This window comes from Numida meleagris, chromosome 2 (assembly GCF_002078875.1).
Source record: "Numida meleagris isolate 19003 breed g44 Domestic line chromosome 2, NumMel1.0, whole genome shotgun sequence".
NCBI lineage: Eukaryota > Metazoa > Chordata > Aves > Galliformes > Numididae > Numida > Numida meleagris.
Window position 1 is genome coordinate 26,539,116 of NC_034410.1, and position 15,069 is coordinate 26,554,184.

General features: G+C 37.7%; 1 protein-coding gene across 3 annotated transcripts in view; it reads left to right on the forward strand.

The window, feature by feature from the left end:
- Nucleotides 5,882–15,069, forward strand: part of SCIN (scinderin) — an 87,572-nt gene continuing 78,384 nt past the window's right edge. For all 3 annotated transcript variants that reach the window (XM_021386894.1, XM_021386896.1, XM_021386898.1), the window contains exons 1-5: nt 5,882–5,947; nt 8,650–8,737; nt 8,934–9,012; nt 10,641–10,690; nt 11,707–11,883. The gene's annotated coding sequence lies outside the window, so the exon portion shown is untranslated. The remainder of the gene's footprint in view (nt 5,948–8,649; nt 8,738–8,933; nt 9,013–10,640; nt 10,691–11,706; nt 11,884–15,069) is intronic.

Below are 15,069 nucleotides of genomic sequence, written 5' to 3' on the forward strand. Positions count from 1 at the left end.
TTCTGATTAAATGCTCACTAGAGATGATAGGCATTCTTTTGTTTTCATGAGAATTAACTCCCACATTCAGACAGGGTTCTGAAACTGGGTCTGATAATTTCAACAAAAGCATCTGAAATTGTGATGCTTTTCGAATCTAAGACTGGAATCTCACCCTTGGTCATATACACGAGTAATGACTGTGAGGCAGGAGCTAGTCAAAATTTTGAGGTTTTTGGCTCATATGCCAAGCCCCTGCTGAACTCTGCACTGTGATTATGTAGAGGTTAAGGGAGATTATTAAAGATCAAAAGCCTATCAAATCTCATTGCTTCTACAAAAATACACTCTTTTTAGTGGCAGTATGCCTGGAAAATGAATTAAGCCTCAAGTCTTCTAACGTATTGTTCTTACTACGTACCTCCTTGGTGGTTGGCTATTTAAATTCAGCATCTGAAATCCTTTAGCACAGCATAAATAACCTCTCTAGTGAGCTGTCATTACACATATTGGTTTTACTCCCTCTCTATACCTGGTTGGTGTAAAATAACACCATCAATCTTGTAAAAAGGACCTCTTGTTTTCATCTTTCTTCCCAGTTACCACTGCTGTCTCTCCATAAGTCACGAATACTCCTATCACAGCAGGAGCACATTAATGATTTATTTTTTCATGGCAATACCCTTATTACAAATGATTTTGTTACCTTGTTGGATACTCTCACTGCAGGACATTGCTGCTAATAGATCCCCTTGAGCATTTGCAGTGTACATTCCTCATTCAACCAGATCCCAGGTGCTATGCATGTTAAATACCTCATCTATAATCTCTTTAAATGTGAGGTTTCTGTCACAATCTCTTTTGTTGGCTGGGTAAATTCTGGCAGCAGCAGTAAAAGCAGCACAAGACTTTTCTAAAATGCATGTGAGAAGTTGCTAGTTGCAGTTATTCACGGCTGTCTGGTGGTGGGCTCATATTGTGGGAGAACATCAGTTCTGGCACCCCTTATCTCAGTATGACTTTCAAATTTTTTCTTATTTCCTGCTTCGCTTTCAGACCAACCTGTTATTTTCTCATACACATCTCATACTGACATAGGGATTTGAGAGCATTAAAACCCAAGCAAACAGTGGGGGCAGAACTGGGTGCCAAACATGAATTCTTTCAAAAACCATACTCTTTGTGCTTTCTGCAGTGTTTTGTGGGTGGAGCCCTACCAGCACAGAAGTCTTTTAACGTGAGGAAAAGCTTTCAGAGGTGAAAGGACGTAGAAAGTGGCTGGCTGCCTGGGCTATTAACTCTATTGAAAACATGGGGTGTGCTGGGCTGTGTAAGGTGGAGACTGTCTCTGCAGTGTGGAAGCTGAAGAATGAAAAGCAGTGAGATGTCATTTGGTTGGGGAAAGAATGAACTGAGAGAAGTGGTTCTGGTTCCTATGGAAAGAGGCTTGTTGCGTGGACTTAAAATTGTTTTGTCTTTGGTTATATAGCAGCTGCAGAGAGAATATCTAAACTATGTTGAAATGAACATCAACTACATATCCAGAGCATGCAAGCCCTTTGGATTGCATCTTGTATGGGTTGTAAATTTACAGGAATGTAGGATTGAGAAACGTTTGTGCTTTGTGTGATCATCTTTTAACAAATACACATATAATGGATTTTATTGGAGATGGTTGAAGATTTACATTATAATTTTTCCTGGAATACTTCTTTCATGTACATTTTCTTTTGTGCTTTTGCACACACTCCTTTGTAACTGTAATTAGCTTGTTTGTGTGTGATTAGTCAGCCATGAAGGGCCAACTTCTACTGTTTTTCTTATGTAGTCTCTTACAAAATAAGATCTTACTGAATCTAAGTGTTTGAACATGACTATATTGCTGCATATGTACAACATTTTGTACCTTTTATTCTTCATGAAAAATAAGAAAATGTAAATAATTATGGGAGGGGGCGTGTGGAAACAAGGAAATATAGATTGACACTACTGTGGCACTATTTATAAATAGAAACTGAATGTTAAGACTTCTGTTTTTCCACATAAATGTTAATTCACCTAAGTGACCCATAGTAGTAATTAAACTATAGTAATACATCTGTTCATAGGTGGAGAATTAAACATGGAATGCATCTTTCGTCTACAGTATAAACATGAAATATTATGAAGAAGTCTCCTCAGCTTTGCAATTATCACTGAGAGTGTTCACAAAATTCTCTAGATATTTTAGTTCAACTCTAAACTGCTTATACACTTAGATTTACCTTGAAAAGAGACAGGAAAAAGAACTGGATGGAAAGCTGCCTAGAAGGAAGTCATTTTGTTTACATGCATAACTTGTGGCTTTTATTTATTCCTTTGAACATAGGTTGCTCTGAAAGTAACACCTCTTATTCTGTGGAAACAACAGATGAAAAGAGCACAAAAACACCATTTGATATAGCAAGCTCTCAGCTGCAAAATATTATTTCTCAATATAGTCACCACTATTAGTTATGCATTTTCACCAGTGATGAACTGATACCTGCATGCCATGCTCGTTTAAAAAAAAAAAAAGAAAAAAGAAAAAAAAATCTGCACAGCCATCCAGAATATGGCTTGTCTTCCATGTTGCTGTCACCACTGCTGAAATGAGCCACCCACCACCTCGCTGTGCTCACATCCACTGTTTAGTCTCTGTAAATGTTCAACCAGCATCAGTGAATGTCAGTGGGTGCATGTTTCCTGCATGAAGGAATTCAGTGACATGCTTTTTGCTTCATATATGCTTCCATGTCAGATGCCATTTTGTCAGTCTGCCCCTCTTCTGCCATATGTCACATGGCAACAGTCTATTAGAGTGTTGGCAGAAAGGTTCAGCCTCTACTGCTATACCACCAACATAGCCTCTGATGCTGTGGGACAATGTAATAAAATAGGAGGAATTGCTTCTGGAGAAGCATTTCTATATGTAGACTACATAGGCCTCATATGTCCTGCTAAGCATATTCTTTCACTTACTACTGTTAGCAGAGGCAGAAAAGCAGTGCTCCTCACCCAGGCTGCTGGCAGCTGTCTGGGCAGCAGAACAGCAAGCCAGCCTCAGAGGATGCCAGTAGCACATCTGTGTCCCCCCCATGCTGCATGACCCACAGGGCTAAATGGCCTTTGAAGTGAGGAGATAATGGACAACTGGGTTGCTTCTGTGGGAAAGGGAAGTGGGGGGATGTTGTATGCAGTTTGAAAAGAAAGGTAGGTGACAAGGTGGCAAGCAGGTACTGCAGTAAAGATGGTGGCTGGGGACATGGGAAAGAAACCCACCAAATTGCTGCATCAGGTCACTGCTGATCTGTGAACTTCTCCAGTGTGAATACAGCTGATTAGGACCTGTTACTCATTAACTCATCTCTGAAGCTATTAAAAGCAAGCAGGGCAATTCCCTCAAACAGCATTTTCCTATAGTTAATTCATTTCAATATATTTACTTGGTGCATCCTAATACAGTTTCTCAAATGCAACAAAATCCAACTACTTTACAAGCTATAATAACAGAAGTTTAAGTGTCATATGTCGTATTTGCAAACAATGAGCTATGTTCTCTGGATCTAGGTTTATCACCAACTGTAGCAGGCGTGGAAACCACCATAATTCACAAGCAGCAGTAAGTGATATGTTTGCAGTCTTCCTTTTCCAGACTTAAGAACTGTACCACTGTCCTCTTCTACAGCATTCTTACCATAAAGAATGGAGCAGCACCAGCCCCCGTGCCTTTTCTTCCTCCACTGCGGAGACAAAATACATTGGTTCCTCTCACTGGGACTCAAAGTCTTGGTAGGCTGAACTAATGTACTGATTTCCTCCTTCACTCACAGTGCTTAATCTTTATATCTTTGTTGGTTTGGGGCTGATCTATACGTTCTCTAAACTTCTTGCAATTTTGGTTAGTTCTCCCATCTTTCAGAAAAGGTGATAGACAAACTTCATATATTGTCTATAATTCAGTTTCAACAGTGCCTCAGGTGTATAGCCCATCTTGACTTTAGTTGGAAGATCTGTGATGAAATATGGTACAGAATAATATTATTTTCCAGGCTGCCTAATATATTATCCTTGCTGAAAATATTTTGGAAGTTCTGCATTTATGAGTAATACCTAACCTTTATTTAGTAAAAAAAAAGTCATTGACACCAGTGTCACAAAGGAACGTGATAGACTGAAAATGTTTGCTGTGAATTATGGTGTTTTTTAACTGTCTCCCAAAGAAAAGGTAATTGAATGAATAGTGTTTACTGGGACAAAATCATTCTCTTTTCTTGATGAACAAAATAATGAGGGATTAACAAAGCAGATGGACTCCATGGTTCTCAGATGAAGAGTTCTGGTAAAACAGATCCATTACAAAGGGAATCTGCTTCCAGTTAAACAGTGTTTGTTCTGAAGCAGGCTCATCCAATATTAAACAAAAACATTTAAAATGTAAATTTTCTTTAAAGTTTTTGAACATATAATGAAAAGCAGCCCCTTGAAACTCTGACAAACTTTATCCCTCATCATTTCAGTACTGGTTTCATATTTCATTTAGTGCATGCCAGCAGGAGAGCAAATTTTTGGCTGGGAGTATCTCCTTTTCCTCCAAAAACATTTCACTTTCTTAATGGAGTACAAATAGAAGGTGTGGGTTAAATTGCTGGAAATCAATGGAATAACACAACCCTGGAATGTTGTTGAACACTATTACAGTACTGACTGTGGAGACCTGCCTAAAAGCAAAAGTGACATGTTGACTCTTCTGCATTGGAGAGCTGTAGTGAGCTTAAAGTTGCTGAGAAAAACTTAAAGGAGGACTTTGTTTAAAGAGCCTTATGTTCCAGGGATAAGGTCCAAACTTGGATTTACAGCCTATGTTTATGCAAGCATTTACTTGAAACTACCTACTCCTTGTCCTGGACTTTGCATTATATTTTGTCTAGTGACATACCTATAACCCACATATTCATCAAATGAAGAGTGGTAGGATATCTTCCTCTTTTCCTTTGGCCACATACCAAAGTGGAAACCACTACTGATTTTTGTAGGGAACCGTATCACAAAAGCATGTTGGGGCATGTGGGAGAATATCCAGCAGATGAAGCCTGGCAGTATCTTAGTCTACCACAATGTTCTATGTTTCTGCACTCTAATTTGGAGGTGATTTGGATGCCCAATAGTTCATTTCCAAAAAGGACTTTGAAAATGCTGAGACATAATTTTTGTAGGTTTATCGCCATGTGGAACTCCTCAGGCACCTGGAATTACATGGCAATTGAAGCTGAGCACCGGATTCTTGTGACTGATGTTCTGGTCTTAGCTCTAGATGTTCCTCCAGAAATGAAGTTGTTGTAGGATAATAACTGCTTAAAATACTTGAAAAAGCATTGGGCAAAAATGATTAGTTATTATAAGAAGAAAAGGTTATCATAGAGAAAAACAGAAACCTGCACCTGCAGTATTCAATATAGGCACAAGTGAGCTGTGGGGAAAAAAGTGAATAGGAAAATGAGAACTTGCTGAAGGCCATGAAGTGGTATGGTGAATGGCTGGGTGGTAAAGTGGCGGATGAAATTTTACTTTAATAAATGCAAATAATAGACATGGGAAAAGGCAATAATCTTAAGTATACATGAAGGACTCTTATTAGTTATTGCCACTCAGAAAAGACAACTTGGTATTGTAGGTGGTTCTCTGGAAGCATAATTTTAATGCTCTGCCACAGTCACAAAGCAGCAAGCAGAATGGTTAGCTTTATTGGGAAAGGAACAGAAAACATTGCTATGACCCTACACAACTCTGGGATGTCTATGTCTCAGAATCTGTGTGCGTTTATATAAGGAGAAGGGTGGTGAAGCCCAGGCTATTAGAGAAAATGTGGTGCAGGCAAGGAGTATGTTAAGCATTTATCAAACTTGAGAGGGGGAAGAAAAGAAAAAGGAAAGTAGGAGGACTTGCCAAGGTAAGTATTAAAATGACAATTTAGACTTACCCTTTTCTTCCTTTTTTGTTTTCTATTTTTTTTCCAACTGTAGCTGCTTATAGCTGCTAGTTCCTGCTAGAAGCAAGACTTTTCTGTAGATATCCCTAGTTTTGCTGAAATCCTGCTTTATGCTTAACCTTAACTTATGCTTATCACACTATCTGATCAAGACTTTGTGTCTCAAATGCTTTTTTATAAAATGTATGTAGTTTAACTTTGTCAGGGCACCTTGTAACAGCAAGGTGTAAGACAGCCAGAGAGCACAGGTGGAAATATCAAGGCGTGAATGAGCTGCCCCATATGGATGCTGTTACAGTCTTAAGCTAAGAGAGATGGAAGAGCTCCTACTGCACCTGGACGCTTTGCTTGAGATGGACTTCAGTGAAAAAGTGCAGATTTTAATTTCAACATCATTTAATAGTAGTATCAGTAGTACTGAGGCATTAGAAATATCCACTTACTGAAATGTTATAGAGAACTAAAATGAGTGAGTTCTGAAAAGCCTACAGTGTGATGCTCTCCTTGATTTACTGACTTGTGCTGTGAAGTCAGGTACCTGTACACCCTCTACAATATGCCATTTACTCTTAACTAACAGTTGTTTTTGTCTTGAAGGCTAAATTTCAAATTCCAAATTCTTTTCTTAGACTTGTATGTTAATTTGTGCTTGTCTAATATGTATTTTATTTACTTTATTTACACCATTGATAAAAGTGAATAGTAATGTATGTAAGGCTATTTACCTTAGAGCAAACAGCATAATTATGTCATGGAGAATTAGAAACTTTGTAAAATAATGGTATTAATTCTCTTTTAATAGGAATTAAGAAAATAAGAAAGCTTCTAAAAACTATTTATGAAGCAGTTCTAAGCTGAGTGGCTTGTCTGTATGTTAAATTGTATGCGTGGATAAATTTCATAAACTTGCAAAAATATTTATCACAAAAACAAAAGTATTTTGTTGTTATTAGGCCAGAATTAGGGTTAAATCAGAGGGTATTTTTCAGTGAAATAGCATTTCTTTTATGCAAAATTGAATAGGCTTGTTTCTTATATTTTATAAGAAGTGTAGAAAGGTTGACTCAGAACTGCTGACCTGTCAGCCTCACCTCTGCCAGGGAAAATCATGGAGCAGATCCTCCTGGAAGCTGTGCGAAGGCATATGGAATAGAAGAAGCTGATATGGGATAACCAGCATGGCTTCACGAAGGGGAGGTCCTGCCTGACTAACCTTGTTGCTTTTTATGATGACATACTTGCAACAGTGGACAAGGGAAGAGCCACTGATGTCATCTATAAGGTCTTGTACACAGTCCCCCCCATAACATCCTTCCCTCCAAATTGGAAAGATATGGATTTATGGATTAGGTATGGGTGCACTATTCATTGGATGTGGAACTGGTTCAAGATTGTACCCAGAGAGTCACAGATACAGCATTATCAAAGACTAAGTTGATTTTCACAGGTATTTAGGGTCACAATGGGCAGGGATGTTGGTAACTAAGCTAATTTTTGATGTGCCTTTTGACATGGAATTGTTTAAAAAAAAAAAAAACCCTCACCTTTCTGATGTTGACAAGGCTTATTTATGTAGATTTCAGGTTTGCAAAGGTATGCAAAAACAGGAACTACTCAGCTGTGAACTAAAGTCAGATGTAAACCAGTGACCTGTCATAAATCTTTTAACAAAATTAATTAATTCTAAGACCTTTGACTTAGGAAGCTCCAACTACTCAGTTGATCGTGTTACGCCTAGAAAAGTTCCTGGCTTTGAAAGAAGGAAATATAGTTGATCTATTTTGAAATTCACACAGAATAAAGCCTGTAGTGAACTTAAAAGCAACATAAAGATCATACTGTGATTTTCAGCTTTATTAATGTAAGTTTATATTTTTCACAGATCTGAAAAGTATGATCCTGCCTATCTATGTGCATGTATCTTGTCCATGGAGTATTCTATCTAAATACATTCTGTGTGAAATTTGATATTTATTATTCAGTGGAAAGGAAGTTTCAAGCCCTGTGTGACAGAAAACAAGTTATGTTCTTTTTTCAGAGTCATCCTATTAATTCCTGATGTGGTAAAACCAGAATTTCAAGATGTCTTCATCTAAGAGCTTCCTGTCCTTTGACTGGTGCCAGGGTAGCTGTTGTGCCTGGGTTACCAGAGGGAGAATGAGCTGCTAAAATATTTCAGCAACGATATTTGAACAATTTCTTATTTTTTTAATTCTTTTTTTGAGGAAAATGGTTGGCTTTTTGGGCTCTGAAATGTCACTTGAAGCACGACTAGATGTGCTACAAAACTGCTTCATAAAACAGGAATACTCAGAAGTATCAAATGCTGCAGATGTCCAGCAATACTTATGCTAATGTTCACTATAAAACCTGTAAGTTTGTCCTACAGCATGGCATACACTCTTACATTACTGGAGTCACTTGTTACACCAGTAATGCTTTTGAATAATCAGAACACAAAAATAGTTATAGAGGGGCAGAGCAAAGGTCCATTGAGCTGCAATCTTGTCTTGAGTAGTAAGTGAACAGAATGCCTGGGAAGAGCAAGAGACTTTATATTCAGCTTTAGGACAGAATCACAAACCTTTATTTTAGCATCTGTAGAGGATATTTCTACACTGCTATGGGTGGATATTTGTAGCAACTTTACTTTTGTTTCCCAGTTCCTGGAAAGGACTTTCCACTTGTCTGGAGCTTACTGACTTCGATGTATCTGGATTGTTCTTTTCTACTTACCAGTTCATCAGCAAGGTAAGTCTTTATCATTCTTTTCTAAGACTCCTCAGTGTGCCTTGATTTCTGTTTCCAAGAGGTTATAAATACAAGTAAAAGTCAGTCAAAATGTTTAGTCCTTTCATATGGAACTTCTGTTTCTATACAAATGAATGGAAAAAAAAAACAGCTGTGATTCTATTATTTATTAACTAGTCATTGTTATGTTCTTCAGGAAAAAAACCACTACATTCCAAATTTACGTTAAAGTTAAGAACTGGCTACGTAAATTTGCAAGGCACTGAACTTCTCAGGTAATTTTATTTTTAATTATTTTTACTTTACATGAACTCAAGATATAATCCAAAATTGATTTAAATCTTTGGAGTAGTTTCTTGGGTCAAGCAGTGGGACAAAATGGAGACTAATGAGATTAGTCAATGTATGTTATTTGCTGTGGAATTCTACTGCTATGCTATTCAGTTCTCCTGGACTAGTCCTGTAAATACTAAACAAATAATGTAGACCTATCAGTGAACTTCCGTTCACTCTGGCTACTATGTGTTTAGCCCTACCAGCACAGACTTGTGCATTCTCAACTGGTTTCCTCTGTGAAGAGCTCTATGTGCTGTTTTGTAAGTAAGATATATTGTGTGTAAAGTCTAAGTAGCCCATGTCAACTGACAGATGCAGAGGAACACTACTATAAACCCTTGGCTGGACAATACTGAAACAAATGTTATTTTAGTAGTTAAAGAAGTGAAGCTGACTTCTCCTTAATCACATTTCAGTTATGATTGAAGAGACTTGACTGACTTGGACCAAGCTGATTTGGGCCATACGCAGATTTTGGAAATTCAATTACTTTCTTCATCTGCTGCCAACAGCAGTCAAATGTGGCTAGTAAATGCAAGATGGTCCACATTGATTCAGCTGTTGCATTTGAGATGTTCTTAAGTCCTGAGTGGGATGGAAACAGCAGTGTGTTGAAGGGGCATTGAAACCAGTGCCAAACCATAACCATCCTCTCCACTAATTTACCACAAAGATGACTGATAGATTATCTTATCTTATTTCTGTCTTTTACAGAGTAATCGTGGGGAGCACATTTGACTCTGATATAACCCATTTGGTCTTAAGCCTTGGACTCTGTACAAGAATAAGTTATTTTGATTGTGTGAAACAATATAGAGATACAGTTGTGTATCCCATATCCATTTGACTGCACTTACATGCCTGATTGAGACAGACAGTACACGAGGACTACAGGGGAAACTGTGCCCTCGAATGTGTCTGAGTAGCAGGTAGAAGAAAAAGATGACACTCGTGATTCATAGGGAGAGACAGTCTCACAGCTTCATCTCTCAGAACAGTGACCTTGACTGAGTGACTGAGCCTGCTACTTCATTCTTTCATTCCTGATACTTTAATTCCTGATTTCTTGGTGGTCCAACCTTGTTAGGAGAAGCATGTTCCCATAAAACACTTCTCTAAGAATTAGTAGCTATCATTTCAGCTCTGCCCGTCTTCCCTCCGTGCCAAAAGAAGAGAATGCATAGCAAGTTCTCTGCAGGTGCTGTGTTTGTTCTTTAATGTCAGCATCACATCTCCAGTTGCTTTTATATTTTGATCTGAACCTAGCAAAGAGCTAAGTGTGAATGAAATAAATTAAACAAACTAAAGATCTCTGACCTTTCCAGAGACTCACAGTTCTGCAGAACTCTTCACCTATCTCAGCATCCTAATAAAAAAAAAGTCTCCAGAGTGTGTGTTGTTTTTTTTTTGCAGTGTAGATGGGGTGGGGAAGTGAGAGGATACTTTTTCCTTAAAGTGAAGTAACATTGTTTTAATTTGTTGTTGTGTAGTGTTTTTTCTTTTTTGCTTGCTTATTGTTTGTTTTGTTGAGGTTTTTTACATTTGGTTGGTTGGGTTTTCTTTTCAGTTTTCTTGGAGACCAGAATCATACTTCCACATCTGGAAATTGGGCAGAAAGTAGGTATTTTACTAACAACAAACAAATTAGGATGGGAAGTCAATATGAGGTTTTCAGTAAATATTTCAGAGCATCTGAAATGTTTGAAATATCTGAAGCCTCACAGAACAGGAATTGCTTACCTCTTGAAGTGACGGATATTTGAATCAGTGAGCTGATCACTTGATAAAAGAACTGCAGCTCAAATTACATCTAGGGAGGGATATACACCCAGATAACCTTTGCCAGCTGACACATCTCAGTATGGATTCAGGACTTACTTTCTGTGATTCCACTCCCAGCTTTCACTGAACTCTGCCATGCTACTGTGGCTTTTAACATCTAACCCGCTATATCAGTCCTTGCTGAAGGCCATCTGTCAGCCAGTGGGCATAAAAGATCTAAACCTTCTTGCTACAAAAGAATCTTGATTTTTTTTTTTCTTCGATCTCTGTTACTATGAGCAGGTATGACCATTTTATTCACAGTGGAAGATTTTTACTTTACTTTTTGAAGTATCAATATGCAGTCTTTTGTGTGCCAAAGATGCAGTCCTGTTTTGTTTTAATAGGTTTCCTAAAATTGTATAAACAAAGGTGCTTACTAGATGGCTCTTTCTTCTGGAATTTTCACTACTGTGTGGCCAAGGCAACTAAGAGTCAAGTCCTGATCCATGTTGTTGTACTTGCATTAAAAGAGTTACATTTGGAACCAGATCAGGTACACAGATACAGTATAAAGAGCGCTGTTATCAGATTAGGAACACCAAACTCTAGTCACTATACTGTGCAGATCCATATTTTAGGGCAAGCGATTTGAATCAGTAAAGCTTTTACCTGTGTAATTAAGCTTGCATTTATTCAGAAAATGCATTTAATACATGCTTAGATTTCACCAAGCAATACGTCTTCATAAATCAGTTACGAATTTCTGTGTGAGCCTTAGTCAAACAGCAAATAATAATAATGCCTTTTTGACTGTTTTCTTGGTGTAATCAAATCACTGATCACTCTAACAAGCTGCTCCTCTTTTCAAGGAGAACCATACAACTGATGTGAAACATCTGGAAGAGTCAGGAGGAGAGACATACAGCATTATTAAGGTGTAGCATATACACAGTTTTATGTGCAAAGAAGTGTTCACCAGCCCCATGTGGTATCACCATCTTTGAGATGACTCAAGAAAGGATCAGAATCAAATGGCTTCCTACAAGGTGCACTTAGAACAATTGTAAAATTTCTTGCTTTTATTTGAAAAAAAATGTCTTCAACAGGATGGAGTACAAAGCATTATACACTTTCCCTTCCTGCATCTTTAATAGTCCCTGTACCTCTGAGTTGTGAAGGTGGTCTCAGAAGCTGTTCTTTAACCAGAGCCAAACACCTAGTTTTTTAACATTCAGTTTAGTAATGAAATAAAGGTGCCCAGCCTCTGCAGAGCCACCAACAGGTGCTATGTCATCCTACTTGCCTTGCGATGGGAGAAAATAAAGTAAAACAAGGAAAAAAAAAAGCAAGGGTCTAAAACTAAGACAGAAAGAGAAGTACAAAGGATGAACAGAAAAGAGCTCAAAAGCGGTATTTCTTCAAAGGATGGTACAGGCTATCTGAATTCACTGTTCTGTTGGAAGGGAACTCCAATACAAAGGTCTTGTTCATAAGCGTAAAGGTGTTTTCAGCAAACACTCTTTTCAGAAGAAAAAGGATTGTGAATATCAGCCAGAGACAGTTAAGAGAACAAGATCTTTTTTAAGTGTTGGCTGGGAAGTATTTAAAAACAAATTCGAGCCTTCTTTATGCACCAATCTACCTAAACTGATCTGATTAATTATCATTGTTTCCCCTCCTTTTTTTTTGTCTGTGTAAGCATATTGAGTAATGAAGGCGAACTCAGTCCACATTAACCAAAATATATTTTAAGTCCTACAGTGTGACACATTGTTGTAATATAGCTGTTGAATTAATGATTTCAATTTGTAAATGAACAAGTGATTTAGAGCTGTGCATATAATCATCTATATGAGTTACTACTAAGCCATATGAAGTAGTGTATGTTTATTAAGCACCTGTATAATAATGTACATTATTTGGCTTCTGAAATGCTGTACAAAGAATCTTGGGAATTCAGAACTTTTAACACCTTATTGTGCAGTTTATAATTGTGTGTGTTAAAAAATGATTAGCCAATTTACCTGAAAGAGTCCCAGCTAATTGAAATAATACGCAGCATATAATAGTAGAATTTTGTATTTACAATAAAAACCATTCAGAAATACAGATCTTCATTACAAAGTCAATGTTCATTTGGGTGTTTAACAGAGCTATGCTTAGTTAAATGCATGTAATGGCTTCAGGTTATTCAGCAGAGCCCAAATAATTATTCTCATATGTTAGAGAAATATGAAGATTACTGGAAAATTAATAAGAAGGAGGAAGGGCCTTATATAATTAAAGAATTTTCTTTATTAAACAGTTTACTAGAATTCAGTAAATTTTATCTGCTGTTTAAGAGATGAGTTTCCAGCTAACAAAATTACCCTCATCTTATTTAGCAAATGAGGACAAGGTAATAATTTGAAACTGTCTTTCAAACACAATTCACAAAAACCTGTACTAGGTCCCTACCCCTTTCGTGGAACAAGCAGGGCTCTATCCTGCTCACAGACTGCATGAAGTCCGAGTACTGGACTCAGTTGCTCCATTCACAACATACTTCTGTGTGTATAATGCTCTCTAGTACTACTGCCTTCATCCCTGCCTTTTTTTGCGGCTCACCAATTCCTCTTCCCATTTCACAGCCTGTTAAATGTACTGTGTCCCTAGCAGATACTGGCTGTGTCCCTTTCATAGATATTCAGATGCCCCTCCATCAAACTTGCAAGCTTTCATGGGTGTAGGGGAATACTATTATATCTGTTTTATGAGTCCTGAAGAATCAGCAGGGCGTATCCAAAACAATGGTTTAGGAACTGTATTGCACAGCATTCTAATACCTCCAAGTCAGGTAGAAAAATTAGCAAGACTGAATTAGAGCATATTGAATGATGAGACCTAGATATCCAGGATTTGATTTGCAAGAATCCAATGGATCATGTGAACAACTAATTAAAGAGACAGGGTGCCCAAGACAGATATGTTGCTGTAGTTGCACAGCAGAGTACCACCCCAAGGTTCAAGTCAAATGCCTAAGGTGCACTGGAGTTGAAAGTCTTTTGGTCTTAAACATTCAAGTCACATGATTTTATCACAGAATCTAGAATCACTGGTGGTGGAGCATCTCCTCTATAAGGACAGGCTCAAAGGGCTGGAGCTGTTCAGCCTGGTGAAGAGAAGGCTCTTGGGAGACATGATAGCATTTCTGTATCTAAAAGGAGGGCTGTCAGAAAGAAGAGGACAAACTTTTTAGCAGGGTCTGTTGTAATAGAACAAGGGGAAATGGTTTCAAACTAAAAGAGGGGAGATTTAGACTGGATATCGTAAATTTTTTACAATAAGGATAGTGCAGCACTGGAACAGTTTGTCCAGAGAGGCAATGGATGCTCTGTGCCTGGAGACATTCAAGGTCAGGCTGGACAGGGCTCTGAGCAACCTGATCTAGCTGTAGGTGTCCCTGTTCATTTTAGGGAAGTTGGACTAGATGACCTTTAATGGTCCCTTCCAATTCAAACAATTCTTTGATTCTATTCTATTAATATACAATATATGTCTTGAAGAGATGACTCAGAGAAGTTTGTAGAATTTTTTTTTATCCTTGGAGGCCTTCAGGACTTGGCAGTAGCAAGGCCAGAGCTGATCTGATGTTAAATGAAAAGCCTGTTTCAAGCATATGTTGGAGTAGAAGTTCCCCAAAATTCTCTTTAAAACTACATAGTATGATCCTGTACTCAAGGCTGAAGCAGCATTAAAGGTATTTCATAGTTGCTTAAGGGTATTCCTACTTACAATATTATTTCCAAATACAGACCATTTAAATGAAATGTATCCATAAATGGTAAAGAAGTTAATACAACCAAGTTAAAGTTTAAATTACGGAAACAGGAAAAGTCTGAGTAACAACCCTAGTAGACAATGGAATTTTTTTAAACACCTAAACTTTTGAATCTTTAAGCTCAATGAGCCTGGCATGCTGCATTTAAGGTTCTGCATTTTTCCTTCTTTCCTGGTGAAAAGAGGTGATTATAACTTCAAACGACAGTAAGCTTTTCTCAGACCTAGACTCTAATGAGCTTTCTCTCATGATGCATAATTTGAAAACATGCCCATTTTTTTCTGGTGTGCTGTTTCTTCTTTTTAAGGGAGATACTGTTCCTGGATATATTTTCATGAGATTATGAATTGTTCTGCATTGCTCTTTACTTGTAGAAGCTGGCCTGAACCATAAAGCCGTGATATAGATACAC